The sequence below is a fragment of the Carassius carassius genome, chromosome 47, assembly GCF_963082965.1.
Source record: "Carassius carassius chromosome 47, fCarCar2.1, whole genome shotgun sequence".
In the NCBI taxonomy this organism is placed as follows: Eukaryota; Metazoa; Chordata; class Actinopteri; order Cypriniformes; family Cyprinidae; genus Carassius; species Carassius carassius.
In genome coordinates, this window is record NC_081801.1 from 350,986 (window position 1) to 362,547 (window position 11,562).

The 11,562-nt window shown below is 39.0% G+C and overlaps 1 protein-coding gene across 5 annotated transcripts in view; it reads right to left on the reverse strand.

Moving 5' to 3' along the window:
• LOC132130030 (zinc finger protein 462-like) overlaps nucleotides 1–10,903 on the reverse strand; it is a 49,999-nt gene extending 39,096 nt beyond the window's left edge. For 3 of the 5 annotated variants that reach the window (XM_059541616.1, XM_059541615.1, XM_059541612.1), the window contains exon 1: nucleotides 10,514–10,903. The gene's annotated coding sequence lies outside the window, so the exon portion shown is untranslated. Of the gene's footprint in view, nucleotides 1–5,730; nucleotides 5,823–10,023; nucleotides 10,406–10,513 lie in introns of those variants that run through there. The other 2 variants (XM_059541613.1, XM_059541614.1) reach the window with 2 other exon arrangements.
• Between the last annotated feature and the right edge of the window lie 659 nt (nucleotides 10,904–11,562).

Below are 11,562 nucleotides of genomic sequence, written 5' to 3' on the forward strand. Positions count from 1 at the left end.
TAACTCGTTTATGGCTGAATGAATCAGTGTTTTGAACAAATCGATTCATTGGATGATTCAATGACTCATTTATAAAACTAGCCAATTGTTTATTTTCTGAAAGAATCCCAGTGAACAAATCATTTGAATAAATGATTCAATGACTCACTCAGAAGAGTCTCACTTGTTTATTGCTGAATGAATCAGTGTTTTGAACAAATCGATTCATTGGATGATTCAATGACTTACTCAAAGAGTCTAACTCGTTTATGGCTGAATGAATCAGTGTTTTGAACAAATCGATTCATTGGATGATTCAATGACTCATTTATAAAACTAGCCAATTGTTTATTTTCTGAAAGAATCCCAGTGAACAAATCATTTGAATAAATGATTCAATGACTCACTCAGAAGAGTCTCACTTGTTTATTGCTGAATGAATCAGTGTTTTAAACAAATCGATTCATTGGATGATTCAATGACTTACTCAAAGAGTCTAACTCGTTTATGGCTGAATGAATCAGTGTTTTGAACAAATCGATTCATTGGATGATTCAATGACTCATTTATAAAACTAGCCAATTGTTTATTTTCTGAAAGAATCCCAGTGAACAAATCATTTGAATAAATGATTCAATGACTCACTCAGAAGAGTCTCACTTGTTTATTGCTGAATGAATCAGTGTTTTGAATGACTGAAACATTTGAAGAGTCACTGACATAATGTGACCTGAACAAAGACTTGATGAACCATTTTTTGGACATTTCTGTATATGATATAATTTCACAAAACAACCCGTTGTTTCATAAACTTGACTAACATAAAAGTATTGGTTTTTTTTAATGATCTGAGCAGAATAAGTTTGATTTATGAGCACTATTGTGACATTTTATCATCCAGGGCTGCGTTTCCCAAAGCCACGGCCACCAATGGTCTCTACGATCAACTTAGCTAATGATGTTTTTGAGGAGTGCAGCACAGAATTTGCTAAACGTGAACTAACACAACAACATGAAGTCTTAACGTTTGATCTTAAAAGGGTTCTTCAGCTCTAACTCTACCACTGAATATGACTTGAGAGCTGCTAAACAGTGCTGTGCATGCTTCTGTTCATCTTTCACACCCTTACTGAGTTCTTCTGCGTGAGATCCGCTGTAATCTGGTGAAGATCACTCACATCTGAACGGTCGTTGCAACAAAAACCACCTGACAACTCTTAACTCTTGCTCAACTCACCAAGAAGAGCAAACATCATCAAATCCACATGCTATTCTTTTCACAATACAGATTATAAATCTTAGGAAACATCTCTACAGAACAGCGTTTACACGGAGTCTAAAAAAAGCACCTCAAGAATCTCTGAATTTAAAAAGTTTGGTTTCATAGGGTCTTTTAAATGGTTTTATTTATTTATTTAAAACGTTTTATTTCTTATAAAACATCCAGCATATGGTTCAAATGTTATTTTTTATGAATAATAATAATAATAATAAACAAAAAGGTTTAATATATATATTTTTTATGTTTTTGTCTTTTTAGTTGTTGTGGGTTCCACATATTACTATAATTAATAATTATGATGTTTGCAGGTCAAACTGACTGGTTTTAATGCAATAATAAAAAATAAAAATCTGACAATTAAAAATAGTCAATAGTAACCAAACAGCAAACAGATCAAAACAATATAATAAAAAAAATCTAACAAAAATATGAGAACATATGATAAATACAGCTGTAGAATTTTTATTTATTTAAATTTCTACAGCGTGTTTAATCTGCTTTAACACATTCGTTTTTTAGCATTTGCTAATTGTATTAAATACCTAATTTTTATATTTTTTTTATAAAATCTATTTAGTTTGTACTATGTTGGTTGGCCTTTTTTGCATGTGGTAAAACTGGGATACTTCCAGTGAACAGGACACCAAAAACCAAGAAGTCTGGTTACCCTCCACTCTTAGAAATAAAGTTTTTTTTACCGGCATCAATGTTTCCATAAAAAAAACATTTAACATCCACAAGATCTTTGCATTGCATAAAAAGGAAAAAAGGTTCTTCAGATTATTAAAATGATCTTTACACTCTATGGAATCTCTGCAAAAGTAAACCCTTTTGTAAACTTTCTTCTTCATCGGAGTGCAGAAGCGGTTTCTTCTAAAAGGTACTCTTTGAAATATTTTCATGAATACGTTTGGTCAGCTTTGCACACGTGACCGACACGCTTCACGTAAAACCACACGGTGTGTCTGATATCTACGCAATAAATGTCTTGCAATTAAAAATGCTACTTTACACTCATAACCAAAGTCTAGCACACAATCTCAGCTCTGCATTATTGAAGAAGACATATTTCATCCTCACTGAGCTTCAGTAATTGCCGGCCTCAGGCGAGGGAATGTTTTATCAAATGATGATGGATGAAACTCTCGGACTCAAAAAGGTCACGCTTTCCACAAGCACTTTCTTTAAAACCCATCGTCAAAAACGTAAAGATATCCCATTTGTGCAACGTATATTCTGCACTGTCATCATTTACTCAGCCCCATGTCAAAGCAGAGGACTCCAATCTTAAATCTTGTGATCAGTTACGGGAAACACGTCTACCAGTGTCACACTGCATCATTAGAAATCAAGCACAATGTGTCTTTCACATCAAAAATACATGAAAACACACGAGATTGGAGAGCCGTCATGGAGGAGACTTTCATTTATGAGTCTCTTTTTTCAGTGGAGCACAAAAGAAGATATTTTAAAGAATATTTCAATTGTTTCTGATCATGCAATCTAAGTCAATGGGGTCCAAAACAACACTGACTTTGGAAATAAATACAAAAAAAAAACCACTTTTGAAAATATCTTCCGTGTTCCACTGGAGAAAAACAGAATGATCTTATTTGGGTGAACGAGCACCAGGGTTTCTGCGGGTGTTATAAGACCATGGTCATGGCCAAAAGTTTTGAGAATTACATAAATATTAGTTTTCAAAAAGTTTGCTGCTAAACTGCTTTTAGATCTTTGTTTCAGTTGTTTCTGTGATGTACTGAAATATAATTAAAGCACTTCATACGTTTCAAAGGCTTTTATGGACAATTACATGACATTTATGCAAAGAGTCAGTATTTGCAGTGTTGGCCCTTCTTTTTCAGGACCTCTGCAATTCGACTGGGCATGTTCTCAATCAACTTCTGGGCCAAATCCTGACTGATAGCAACCCATTCTTTCATAATCACTTCTTGGAGATTGTCAGAATTAGTGGGTTTTTGTTTGTCCACCCGCCTCTTGAGGATTGACCACAAGTTCTCAATGGGATTAAGATCTGGGGAGTTTCCAGGCCATGGACCCAAAATTTCAACATTCTGGTCCCCGAGCCACTTAGTTCTCACTTTTGCCTTATGGCACGGTGCTCCATCGTGCTGGAAAATGCATTGTTCTTCACCAAACTGTTGTTGGATTGTTGGAAGAAGTTGCTGTTGGAGGGTGTTTTGGTACCATTCTTTATTCATGGCTGTGTTTTTGGGCAGAATTGTGAGTGAGCCCACTCCCTTGGATGAGAAGCAACCCCACACATGAATGGTGTCAGGATGCTTTACTGTTGGCATGACACAGGACTGATGGTAGCGCTCACCTTTTCTTCTCCGGACAAGCCTTTTTCCAGATGCCCCAAACAATCAGAAAGGGGCTTCATCTGAGAATATGACTTTGCCCCAGTCCTCAGCAGTCCATTCACTATACTTTCTGCAGAAGATCAATCTGTCCCTGATGTTTTTTTTGGAGAGAAGTGGCTTCTTTGCTGCTCTTCTTGACACCAGGCCATCTTCCAGAAGTCTTGTCCTCACTGTGCGTACAGATGCGCTCACACCTGCCTGCTGCCATTCCTGAGCAAGCTCTGCACTGGTGGCACTCCGATCCCGCAGCTCAATCCTCTTTAGGAGACCATCCTGGCGCTTGCTGGACCTTCTTGGACGCCCTGAAGCCTTCTTTACAAGAATTGAACCTCTTTCCTTGAAGTTCTTGATGATGCTATAAATTGTTGATTTAGGTGCAATCTTAGTAGCCACAATATCCTTGCCTGTGAAGCCATTTTTATGCAATGCAATGATGGCTGCACGTGTTTCTTTGCAGGTCACCATGGTTAACAATGGAAGAACAATGATTTCAAGCATCACCCTCCTTTTAACATGTCAAGTCTGCCATTCTAACCCAATCAGCCTGACATAATGATCTCCAGCCTTGTGCTCGTCAACATTCTCACCTGAGTTAACAAGACGATTACTGAAATGATCTCAGCAGCTCCTTTAATGACAGCAATGAAATGCAATGGAAAGGTTTTTTTGGGATTAAGTTATTTTTCATGGCAAAGAAGGACTATGCAATTCATCTGATCACTCTTCATAACATTCTGGAGTATATGCAAATTGCTATTATAAAAACTTAAGCAGCAACTTTTCCAATTTCCATTACAATATAATGTACTGTACTATTCTATACTATACTATAACATACTGCATTATAGTACACTAAACTATACTACACTATATTGCACTACTCTAAATAGTGTCATTAAACAAAGTTAATGTACAAATGCTCACGCTTCAGCATCCAATGAGGCCATCAGAGCTTTGGGAGCGACTGTAAGAGGAAAAGAATGAAACGCTCAGCACCAAAACACTGGAAAATAACCAGGAAGCATTCTCCCTCAGGAAACCTTCAGTTCCAATTCTGCTGTTCTCTTTCTGTCTTTGGCCTGATTCGAGCGGTTTTCTCAATCCAATGAGAGTTACCATCAAACCGCATAGAACATCAAAGTGTGAAGACATGCTTGACCAAAGACAAGAGCGGTTCCTCTGTTAAGATCTCCTAATGAAGGACTATTCCCCGCTGGAGGAGAACAAGGGCTGGGGAGGTTTCAGAGCAAATACTGCTTTGACTGAAAATCATGCGTTTACTGAAGAACCAGTCTTGTGTGAAATGTTCACTTCCATCTGTTCTTGAGCTTTGAGTCATCTACAGCACAGCATCATCTGAACCAGACGTACTGCATGATGGCAGAAGACCTGAATGTGTCACCACAATCATTTCCACAAAGACAAGAACACTTTGGAGAATTCTTCACGTTCGGTTTATCTTGAAACTCATGTTGAAAGCAAATAAACATCATTCATATATCATGACATTTTAACAGCCATAATTCTGTGCAACGAGACTTTGACACAAATCTTGGTGTAAATTTGCACCTGTTTGTTTACATCCTGTGTCAGTGTGCTGCTCCGATCTAAAGTCCTTTGGAACCAATATTTTGGGGATAAAAAAATAAAAATCGTACTGATGACATTAACAATATCCAAAGAGCAAATTAAACCGGTACTGAGATGTAGAAGACATTTCTGAGGCTTATTTTACACAGAACCTGCACTAAAAATACTGGGAAATAAATTGTATGATCAAATGAAGCCAATCATTGGTCAATATCTATAGCTTCTTAGGAACAAGGATCATGATCTGCACAGAAATCTCTAAAACGTGGAGAAAATGCATGAAAACCCCAGAGCAGGCTTCATAACACTATGAACGTTCATGCAAAGAGAAACCAGAATCAGAACTTGAACCATGACCGGTGGATCTCAAACAGACACACATCTATAAATAGCATCACAACATGCCAATGTCCCGCGTCCACATTCACTCCGTCTCAGTTTGAGACCAAACCAAGCTCTCTCAGAAAGACGAGCGATCCATTAATATTAACTCACCGACCAGAGCTTTCTTCCTTCCAACGTCTTTCAATATTTAATCAGACTTGGACACCGGCAGCTTCCAGTGACAACACCACCGCTGTTCGCTCTCAAAGGACGCCTTGTCCTGCCTCTGCGCTCGGCCTGGACAGGAACAGAGCCTTCTACAGATCGCTGAACGTTTGCAGACACATCTGCAGAAGCACAGAGCCACACAACTCACTGCAAACACACATCATGATCATTCTCAACCTCTTTGACTTCAAGACATATTATCATTTAACGTCATCTGAACAGAAATCATTCTAATATGCAGATCTGAAACATTTCGGAGTATTATCAGTGTTGAAAACCGCTTCATATTTCTGAGGAAAAAGTGATACATTTTATAGACCGTTCAAAAGAATCTTTATTTGATCTTTTGTAACATTAGAAATGTCTTTAACTGTTACTTTTGATCAATTTAATGCATCCTACATGAATAAAATAATTTAACCAAAACATTTGTATCACAGTTTCCACAAAAATACTTTCCAGCACAACTGTATATCACATTTACATACAGTAAATGTATTCATATATTTGATGTTAATCAAAATGATTTCAGCTCATCTTGTGGATGTCACGCTGAGAACCTAGTATCAGATCTCAACCACAAAAAGAGGATACAATTAAAAACATGACGAGTATTTTACTGACTTTGGGGTCCAACAATCTAGGAGCACTATACAAAAATAAAAAACAAAAAAAATAGGAGCAAGAAAAGTGTGAAATGAAGGAGGAAAACACTGGATGAGACCGAAGAGGACTGGAAAAATGTTCAGCGTTTAAAAAAAAAAAATTCATCATTATAAATAATTTTACACTTGTAATCCAAAATAAAACCATTATTAATATTGTAAGATTTTTTTAAATACTGAATTTTTTTAAATATGTTTTATTTGGTAATAACCAGTTAAATTGTTTAACATTATATAAATCATTATTCATAATGATTAGAATTGTAATTTTACACTTCACAATTTACTATTATTAATATTGTATTCTTTTTTTAAATACTTGGATTATTTTTTTTTTTGGTATAACCAGTTATAATAATAATAATAATATTAATAAAAATGTTATAAATTGCATTGAACATTTTATCTGAAAAAAATAATAATAAAAAATAAATAAAAATCACAATTAGATTCGTTTTTCCCCCCAAATCACGCAACCCTTAAATATTGACAATTCTTATGTCTTCACAGGGTTTCTAGAGTGACTGTATCATTTAATTAATGTAGAATTCAGTGAATTCATAATGAAGATTAGTGCAGTGCGGTTGGACCAAAAATCTGTATTAAATTAAATTAATTGTAAAGTTTTTGAGGTTTTTCATGTTTTTTCCCATGACTGCGCCTTTATATGAATCAGAATGCATGAAAGTTTGGCAAAACCACTGCATTTTAATCATGATGATTCTAATAAACTTGCTACATGCAGCGTGAGCAGCTCTTGATGTGAACTGGATCGTATAAATTCAACATTTCAAGAAAAACAGAATGGTCTGACCATAGCTTTGTGAAATTATGCTACACGAAACTTCCCTCTCTGACAGCAGGGGGCACTCATGGAACGGCAGATTTCAGAAAATACTACATTAATATGCATTATATGGAGGGTAATTTCTTTTCATCTTCAATCTAAACCTTTCTGAAGATGCATTCATATAATATCGTTTAGGATTTTCTTTCGACACGGTCTACATTTATAAAAAATGAATACCATGTGTGTAACTCATACATTATATTGCACAGCACTAATGAACACAATCAGACAAGTGTTTGTTTGAAATCCTGTGCTTTACACGGTTCGATTACTGGGATTTCAATCAAAACAGCACAACTAATCATGACCCAAACCAGGTTACGCAAACAAACGCAGCACACAAGCTTTGTCTCTACTGTCCACCAGAAGGTTATATAACTTATGGCTTCTTTAGATACGAGTGAAAGAGAGAGACTCCAGAAACCAATGCATCACGTCAAGAAAGCGTCCACTGGACCATTTCAATTGGCTTTTGTGTGTCTCACCGAGGAACAACTCTGAACGCCAGCGCTTCTGTGCGTTTCTGCCTCCTTCAGTGGCCTCATCCGACTGAAAGGTCCATTTTGTAGCTCGGATCACTCGACCATCAAAATGGAAGCCCTTCGGCTGCTTGGAAGGAGCGCTGGCATCACGTGCATCTCAGTCGAAGACTCAATGTGGATTTTAGGAGAGACCACACTGATGGCATCTTCTCCTGAGCTCTGAGATCAAGTCCGTGTGGACAGTGAGAGTCATTAAAGTGACCTGAAGAAAGCTTCTCCACATCGCCCAGCTTATTAATAACGCAAGCAGCCTTTCACATTCAAAATTATTCAAATGAAATCACCACATTACTCCGTGCACACAAACATCCGTGGCCTGGAAAGCCTTGGTAGGATCAGAGTTCAACCTCATTCTTCTGCTTTATCTGACTCGCGTTTCATCAATCCATATCAATGATTAGAGACGGAATCACGCTGCTGTCAACATAAAACATCAATGAAAAGAAGAAATTAAGACAACCATTATTAATATGAAATACAGTGGTATTGTAGATTTATAGCTGTAATGTAATAAAGTATTACTAAACTCTTTAATATTTTATTAATTTAAAATAATATTACCACAACAGTGATCATCATCATCACAATTATTATTATTATTATTATTATTATTATTATTTTATAGCCACATAATTATAAAATCACACACACGCACACAAAATGCAATAACAATTGTTGCACAAAAAATAAAAATGCTATTTATTTTGGAGCAGCCCTAAAATCAATAACGAAAATAATTAACAAGCTAGGGTTGCAAAGGGGTGGAAAATTACTGCAAATTTCCAGAAACTTTCCCAAAATCCTTGGAACATTCCAAAATAAATCCTGGAAAGTTTCCGAAATGTTAATAAACTTTAATAAAGCACTCCATGCATAGTCAAGATCATAATGCACAACATGCTCACTAACAGCAGCTCGATCCTGCTTTAAATGAGAAATAAAGTCAACCGGTTCTGTTCTGGATGCTAGCGCACACCATGTTTACTCCGTTAACTTCACCCTCATTGGATTATTATTAAAAACAGATGATGCATGTGTGTCCATTCATTGGTTTTCTGTTCTACATGACAATAAAGGATGTGCAGTAAGAGTCATAAACAGATCCAAACTTCTGCACATCTACAAGCCAGAAATACTACAACAGTAGCAGTCTGTGTTCAGCAGAGGGACAGTATATGGACTCTTTGACTGAAAGTCAGCTTCTCCAGCGAGCTGAACAGACTGGATCTTCATGAAAAGTGGGTCAGCGTGAGCTTGAACCATGAGCCATCGCTGCGTGCTCAACAGTTGCATAAGACGCTTTTAGCTTTTCCAGGTCAGACGCTCGACCAGATCAAAGTCATTACTGTGAATCTACAGACACACAACACATCGAAGAACAATTCAGAGGAGGAAGAGCTTACATGAAGACACTACACACCACACACTCATAAAACACTACATGCTTTTTGTTTTATTCAAGCAATGCAAAGAATGTTCTCACAGCTTCAATAAACCTCAAAGAAGCTGCTTAGAAACACCAGACCCTTAAAAACAGCCTGTAACCTTCATGAGAGAGAACCTGTTTGTCCTGACATGGGAGACGTGCCACCATTTTGAGTTCCTCTGGCCTGCGTCTGTCGCATTGAGTGTGTGTGTGTGTGTGTGTGTGTGTGGTGCACTGTCTTTGTCAGCAGGATTTCACAGTGGCCAGAGCGATTGCAGAAGGACACACACACACACACACAGAGCCAATGGAGAAACAACCGCCTTTCACCAAAAAGCTTTGATGGTGTGCAACACTAGACATGTCCCAATTACACACGCATGTCATCTTACTGAACACACACACATATTCACTTTCACTTCCCAGCAGAAGCTTCACATTTGCTCCCAAACGACACACAGGTGCATGAAGTTCAGAGATGCACATCAGCAGTATTCCACCTGCACTAAAATGAGATAAACTTCATCTCTGAGGCTCTGAGATCTTCGCGAGCACGAGCACGCTGAACTCATCGGTGTAGTCCAAAAACAGCAGCTAAACCCCGAAGCACGCGAGTTATTAAAAACACCTTCGCGCAGACTCGCGTGGATCAACTTAACATTGTGAGGGGGAAGAAAGTGCAAACGCGCTTGAGATGTGAGAGTGACGCGCGTCCAGCTCCATGCAGAGGCCAGAGGCAGCAGAGAAACCAACCTTTGTTCTCCAGACTCCAGCGAGACTCCATTTTTGTCTGGAGGAGCCCTCGGTGTCATTCTACACCTGCGGAGACAAACACCTGGAGCCCGTCGCGCAAAACAACAACGAGGCTGTTTTCACGTCGCCACACTGAAAGCTCCGGACGCGTCGCGTCGCGTCGCGACTAATGGACGCGGAGCTCCGAATCCGCGCAATGGCTTCCAGCGCGGCGCAACATTTCGCATTCCGTCCCTCGAACGCGCTCGCCCCGCGACGCTCCTTCCAGTGGAGGAAAACACGCAGCGCACGCGATGAGACGCTCCAGCAACGCGTCACTTGACGAGCTCCGAGGTGCCCGGTTTTTTGGAGGCTCCGCTCGGTTCGGGCTCCTCTCGGGTCACCGCGACCGCTCCTGGGACGCACGCGCCTCTCCACGGCTCCCGAGCTCCAGCGCGTTATCATGGAGCGTCAAGAGCGAGGCGAGCTGAGAAACCGAATACTCACTCACGGCTGGATCCTGGATCTTCTGCGAGCTTGTTCCCGGTCTAGAGCTGCAGGATGTTCGCCATCTTCCTTCTCGCGTCTCCTCCTTCTCCTCCTTCTTCTTCTTCTTCTTCCTCTTCAGTGCAGCAGCTGCAGATGACCTGAGCTCCGGCTGTCTCTGAATAATGAGCAGCCTCAGAGACAAGGAAGACAATCTGCTAAGCAGGCAACACAAAGAAGTTTTGGAGTCTAGCAAGCACCAGAGGGTGCACAAGAGTTTGCGATGAGACAGTGAGACAGGAGGAAGGTCCACAGAGCCTCTCATGACTCCAGCAGCAGTGGAGCTCAAACATGGAGCCGCTTACGACGCGTTATGATGAGCCATACGACGAGGACGCGTCATTACAGCCCTCGCGCGCGTTTCTAATGTTCTCCAGCACCGCGTCAGGAACCTTTTTATTGGGTTTCAAGTGTGTGAAGCTCATTATCCAGCACAGTGTAAACACCACAGTCACGTGATGCCCTTTCAGCGTCACTCCCTCCAAATAAATTGCGTTGTTTGTTTAGATAGTGTTAACATATTGTAACATAACATTGTAACAATGTTCTCAGAACGTCCTCGTGATGAAACTGGTGCTTGAACGTCCTCATAAAGGAGAAAGAAAGTGTGAAACATTTTGGGGGTCAAAAAAAAAATACAGTTAGTAAAAGTGTTTTGTTCTTAAAACAACTAGACATTTTAATGTTCTTAGGATATTAAATGTTCAAATGATGCTTTATTCTGAGGAGAACAAAAGACGTCTTCTTGTAACCTTTCAACAACGTTTTAACATATTAAGAAAACTTCCTAGAATATTAATTCGATTTTTAGCTGCTTTTAACCACTAATTCATAAATCACAACTCAGTGAGCCTGACTGACACAGAACACCCATAAATCATGACCTTCCTTCTGGTGTTTTTATTTTTGCTTTGAATGACATTCAGCTTTAAAATGGTCATGGGTTCAATTCCCAAGGAATGCATGCACTGATTTTTGGATAAAAGCATCTGTCTTGTGTAAATGCAATGGCAT